This window comes from Cibotium barometz, chromosome 33, assembly GCF_041138505.1.
Source record: "Cibotium barometz isolate CiBa-2024 chromosome 33, ASM4113850v1, whole genome shotgun sequence".
NCBI lineage: Eukaryota > Viridiplantae > Streptophyta > Polypodiopsida > Cyatheales > Cibotiaceae > Cibotium > Cibotium barometz.
Window position 1 is genome coordinate 42,098,733 of NC_141078.1, and position 7,158 is coordinate 42,105,890.

Below are 7,158 nucleotides of genomic sequence, written 5' to 3' on the forward strand. Positions count from 1 at the left end.
GGAACTCAAGCTCTGTCTCTCCCCCACATTCTCTTTAGCATCAATAATGTTTTGTCTTAAGGGAGCTCATTCTCTTGGATATTTTGGTTCAAAGCTTTTAAGCAAGGCTGTGTAGAATTCAGGGAATGATAATTCTGAGATCATTTTCTTTAACCTTTGCTTCACTAGGGGTAGATGAGCAACATCTCATATCGTGATCATTATCCATCATGTTGTCATCTAAACGTATTTCTTCTTTACAACATTGATCGAATGTTTCCAGATTTTATACAATGATCAAGTTATGTAAGCTTAAACTTTATTTATGCCCATCATCATGAAACATCTCTTCAACTGAGCATCGTTTAGTTTCTCCCATGTCTCACATCGTGAGTCCAAGAATTTTATCTGAAGGATAAAATCGGGATGGTTTTCTTTTGTTTTCGCTCAATCGAATAGAGTTCTCTTGCTGCACTCCACCGATATCCTTGTCTTGAAAAGTAGTGGATAAAGGTTGTTTTCAAGGTCTTGAAATTTGCCTTAATCGTAGGCATCAGTGTGATGAAGGATTGACTAGTCTTTCCCACTAAGCAAAGGTTCAATGCATGTACCTTAGTGGGGCAGTTTGGATTTCCAAAGGCTTCACATCTCTATTTAAACATTTACATGAATTAAATAGGATGAGTCGTTCCAACGTACTTGCCCGTGATTTTGAAAATCTCTACGGCCGTGTTTTTGGATGAATCACTGAGGCCGTGTGTGGGTGCTTGTGAGACCCCTCTGCCCCCTCCGCGCATCGGATTCCCAGTTGCTACTAGCAGCAGCGGAAGTAGCTTCCTCTTATGTCGGGTAGGGTTTCCCACTTGGGGCCTCGCCCCCTCGAATGTCCGGACACGAGACTAATCTGGTGGTCATTCCGAAACCGAAACCGGGAAAATTTTCCTTGCCCGAAAAACGAGGACGATTCCAACTTTTTGATTTTCTTAACAAATTTTCTAACTGGGTCAAAAGACTAAACTATCCTTCACCTGATTAAACCAGATAGAAGGAAAACTATAACTGACTTAGTTTAAAGAAATAAACGCTTTTTTCCTAACCGAAATTAGGCACAGCCGTTGATCTAATCATTTGAGAAAATCAACGCTTTTTTCCTAACCGAAGTCAGGCATAGCCATTGATCTACTCATTTGAGAAATTCTTCAGGTTTTTATTAAACTACTCGAGTTTTAAGCGTATTCCTATTATTTTAATTTAATTATTAAAACTCCACTGATTCTAGCCTAACCCCATCCGGCCCATGGGTTAGCCACCGCCCAACCACTGGAATCGATGTAGAACCAGACAATTACTCACCCACCCATAATTGAATGCCTTTCTTTAACTTTTGCTTTCAAATACAAATATGCACACACTCCTCTTTAAAACTTTAACATATAAAATAATCCATTGATAAACAGTTATTGGTTACAAATATCATAACTCATAAATTCCATCCAGTCCCTTGTTTCTCAAAAAACAGTATCACTTTAGACTCTCTGTTGAGACCAACTGGTCAGCAAATGAGATCCAGTAACCAGATTACAATAATCATTTCGTCCATCATACATATCTTCCACGACATACGCATGGGTGTCATAGGCACCGCAAGCCCATGCATCTCCAAGTCAGAACCCTTCAGGATCCTCCTTAGGTGTCCTGGCACTTCACTTAGGGACCGCTTCATCGCCCCTCGCCCATCGTACCAAAAGCGCACCATTTTTCAACCATACCGAGGTTGGTCAAGACCTGGGTAGGTTTGCCACGTGAGCCGTCCTTCGAATACTCCCCGCCAACTGTTGCAACCGAACTTCCCTTAGAAAAACATATACCAAATGCTCCCTCCAGCATTCTGGCATAAGACAGTCCTTTAAGAAAACATGGTTTCTATGCAGGTTTTTAGTTTGATTTTCTTTTGAATACAAGGAGTATTTCTTGAATAAGTATCCCCAAAACTTCTTGATCGGAATTTTGAATTTCATACCTAAATTCCTCCAATTCTCTAACCTTGATTCACAGATCAATTCGAAGGGTCTCAAACTTAGTTTCAGATTTGGTGAGAGTTTTGAGTGTATTTTTCTAAACTGGTCACACCTTCTTTCCTCGCAACAACTGATGAAAGAGTTTAGTTCTGATTCAAGGTTTGAGTCGGATAAGATTTTTCCTGAACTATCTTTCTCAAAAAGGTTTGATAATTCAGTTACTATTTTACTGAATTTCTTTCTTTGAATATTCACTTAACTGATTTCTAAATTAGTTACGAATTCCAATGAGGAATAAATTAATCATTTATCTGAATATTTTGATCTCAATAGATTTCCTGAATTTTCTTTTTACAATCCGTGTGAATATAAAATGATAGAAATTTCTCTCTTAAAGTATTTAATTATTCATTTCTCATAGAATTTAAACATAGAATTTCAAAGATTTCTGATTTTGATATAAAAATTCTTTATGCATCTATTTATGCATAAAAATCAACTTCAATGGGAATAACACTTTTATTAAAAAAATCCTTTTATGCATCTATTTATGCATAAAAATCAACTTCAATGGGAATAACACTTTTATAAAAAAAATCCTTTTATGCATCTATTTATGCATAAAAATCAACTTCAATGGGAATAACACTATAAAAAAATCCTTTTATGCATCTATTTATGCATAAAAATCAACTTCAATGGGAATAACACTTTTATAAAAAAATCATTTTATGCATCTATTTATGCATAAAATCAAATTTAATAGGAATAACACTTTTAAAATAAAAAGAATTTCTTTATGCAACTATTTATGCATAAAAATGGATTTTTATAAGAATAACGCTTTTATAATAAAAAAATCCTTTATGCATCTTTTTATGCATAAAAAATCAAATTTAATAAGAATAACACTTTTGTAATAAAAAAATTCATTTATGCATCTTTCTATGCATAAAAATTAAATTTAATAAGAATAACACTTTTGTAATAAAAAAAATTCCTTTATGCATCTTTCTATGCATAGAAATCAAATTTAATAAGAATAACACTTTTATAATAAAAAAAATTTCTTTTATGCATCTTTCTATGCATAGAAATCAAATTTAATAAGAATAACACTTTTGTAATAAAAAAATTTCCTTTATGCATCTTTCTATGCATAGAAATCAATTTTAATAAGAATAACACTTTTGTAATAAAAAAAATTCCTTTATGCATCTTTCTATGCATATTTAATAATTAATACCAGTGATATCCATGTATATTCATAGGTGAATATGTACATGGAGTAATTAGAATATTTCTTTTAGATGCAAAAATGGTGGGAATTACTCTTTTGGAATAACATAAAAACAAACTTTCTTTTCACAGAATTCTGAAAAATTTTTCCATAACCTCCTTTGTATGGCTGACCATTTCTCATTTTTATCTTTCTTTACTTAACTTAATTAACCCAATTTAGAATTATAGAACTCGAATCTACACAATTTTTTAAATTCAAGAGAGTAAACAATAAGAAGAGTTTAATTAATCACTTAGTTAATCTTTCTCGGATTAAGAAAGGTTAGAATGTAAAGAAGAGAAGGGGGTGGCCTTTTTCATCAAAGGCATAACATTTGAATTTAATTCAATCATTTGCAAAACATAAAAATCAAGAAAACCATAGATTTTTCATTAAAATTCGTAAACAAAGTAAGAAAATTAGCTTACATGGAGCTTGCAATAAGCTCTCCTTTGGCTTGAGGGATTGAGGGTTCTACTCTTGTTTGAAGCAATAGTGGCCACCAATTCACTTTGGAGAGGATTAGGCAAAAAACAATTGAATTATTAAAAAATTCAAAGTAGATGGCTCAGGACGACACGACTAGAGTAACACTGCATAAACACCATTAAAGGGGGAGGCTTCTATTTATAGGAAAAAGTGAGCCTCTAACCAAGCAAACTGATTCTAGAATTTTTCAGATCAGTTTGGTCAATTTTTGACCATTTTTGGGTCAGTTCAACTTACTTTTTGGATCTAGATTTGAAACAGGAGAGAGGAGAGATAAAAATATCTCATTTTATTGATTAAAATTTGGGGTAATGATGAGAAAAAGATACCTGCTTCATGAGGGGAGATCACCACACTGAGGTGTCAAAATTCAGTTTTTTAATTCTTTTCTTTGGTCCTTAGTCCACTCTTCATCTTATGTGAGCATTTACTCATTGGCCTGTCAAACCTTTGTTTAGACCTTAATTCAAAATTTTCTGAAAACAGGGGCCCTTAGGCTAAGGTCTTTTGTGCACATTATAATTTATTTCTAATGCACTTAGGAATTTCTTTTTAAACTTCTGTTTTGGGGGAGTTTACTTTAATAAGAAGGGATATTTTTCCATCCAAAGATATCTAAAAACTGAATTATCTCTCTCTAGAATATTTTCTCTCTCTATGCCAAAACATGTAGAAACAAGATCTTTTATTATTATGAAAAGGGGATTGATTACATGGGAAGAAACTGGACATCTTGAGGGGCTCGGGAGGAATCTTGATTACATGTGGGAAGAAACTGGACATCTTGAGTAGGAATGTACTTAAGTAGGCTGACATGAAATACATTATGTATGCTTGTTGTTGGCATGGTTATGTACTTTCAAGCAGTGTCTAAAGATTTTAAAAAAATTCTGGAATGATTTTTCCTTTTTCGTAGCGTTTTTGAACGTGTTCCAAAAGGAATTTGGAAAAAAGTTGTATAAGAGATTTGTAATATTTTTGATGTATTATAACTTTATCTCTATGAATTGTTCATGATTTTGTCGTTTAGACATTCGAAAAGTAGCCTGAATATGGTATGAGTCCTATATTCAGGCTATTTTGGGTGATTTTGTGCTTTTACGCCCGTTTTTGCCTCAAATTTTGGGTCACATTTTGAGGTTGTTGGTTGGAGGTCAAAACGATGGATTTTTCCCTCGGATGCTTGAGACCAATTTCGAAGAGCTTGATTAGGGCTTTCCAATGAGCACTAGAACGTGTTCATTGGCCTCACGGTTTAGGAGATACGGGCCTCCAAACTGGGCTATTTTTTATACTCTTTTTTTTTTGCTACTTCATGGACTTATCTCATGCCGTGAAGTAGAGGCTATATTACGTCATGAAGTTGCTCGTGTTAGGTAGAATAATTTATTTAAAAAAATTAACTACTTCATAGACCTATCTCACGCTGTGAAGTAGCTCATGTGAGGTAGATTTATTTTTTGGGAGCTACTTCATGGACCTATCTCATGCCATGAAGTAGAGGCTTTCTCACGCCGTGAAGAAGTAGCTCACACATTTTTTTTTTGCTACTTCATGAACCTATCTCATGCCATGAAGTAGAGGCTATCTCATGCCATGAAGTAGCTCGCACGTTTTTTTTGCTACTTCATGAACCTATCTCACACAGTGAAGTAGAGGCTATCTCACGCCCTGAAGTAGCTCGTGTGAGGTTTTTTAAAAAAATGGATTCTAGAGTGAAATTGAGTTTTCTTGTGTGGAGGGAATATTTTTTGAATTTTAAATTGGGGAGAGATGGGCATTTTTCCAAAAAGGTAAGTGGGAATAAAAAAAGTCAACATTTTTATGACAGCCCCTTACACCCTTCATAAATGACCCCCAAAATGGACAAGTTGACAACTCATTGGCATCTTTACATTAAATTCTCATTAGCCACTAATGAGTTGTGTAAAAATATAAAAACTTGATCAAAGATTAACTTTCACTAATCTTTTCTCTTTTTGGACTAATTAAGAGCTATACTAATCACTAATTAATTCACACCGTTGACCACGTCATTAGATAGGGCATGAAATTGCTAAGCTATGTGCATCAACTAATGTGTAAATTAATCCATAATTAGAGATTAATTAAACTCTTAATTTTAATCTCTTCTCTTTATGCAATATTAAGTAAAAGAGAGCAAAATTCCTCCAATTCATGAAGAAATTGATTGAACTAGGTATTTTGATGCATTTAGATGCTCTTAGAACACTTAAGAACCTAATTTCAACCTCTTTCAAAATGGACTCCAAATAACATATTTATGAATGTTTTAACTCTTGGAATGGATTAATCGCTCCTAAACGAGAAAAACCAGTCCATTAGTGAAGATTAGTCAATTCCAAGAGTTTTTAATGTTTTTGAGAGATTAAGCTATCCTAATTGATTGCTAACACACTTACACAAACAAATCTAGCAAAAAACATGAAAATTAGGTAAAAATAATGATTTTCACTCTATGTTGAACTAAAAAAGATAGCAAAAAATCACTAAAAATGCATTCTATTGCATTTTTTAATGCAATGGAAGCAAACAAAACCTAATACACTCTATGTGCAAGCCCTAGGAACATTAAAAACTGAATTAACAATAACAAAAACAATAATTAAGCTAAAAGTTAAGCAAAAATTATTCTTTACAAAACAAAAAATAGAACTATTCCTCACCAAATCACACACAAATCACCATCAAAACCACATATTTTTCATGCTAAACCATTACTAAAGACAATGGGCAATTGGTAATGCATAGATTAAAGAAATACAATGAGAAATGCCAAGGGATGGCTCCCTGATATAGGCGGTGCCAAAAATGTTAAGGCTCGCCCAAACGCTCGTCAAAACACATCCAACAAGAAGATTACTTGGAAAACCACAAGTGTCTTGGGGATCTTTCCGATAGCCGAGCTCATGATCCTTGAGGTCTCCAAGCTCTACCACTCCTTGAGTAGCAATTCCAGCATAGCCTTAAAAAGATGCAAGGGAGAAGAGAGCTTGAGCTCTTGCAAGCACACACACACTCACAAAACCCAAAAAGAGAACATACAAGGTGAGAGGCTGAAAATCTTCTTCTTCTTCTTCACAAAACACTCAACACACCATATACAAAGATAAGAGTACACACCATATAAAAAGGTACTCAACCAAATACATACTAGGGTTCTCTATAGTATGAACCCAACTAAATCAGCTGGCGCTATAACTATGCCAGTCTCTAGAATGGCTATCACACAGCCTGTCATCCCACTGGACGCATATCACCCATGACCTCACTAACCATGCTAGTGGTGTAAGTGTGGGGCCTATCCCCCAGGCGGGTCATCAGTGTCTACCGCCTCACTAGATGAGCTCAATATCTCAACACTACCCC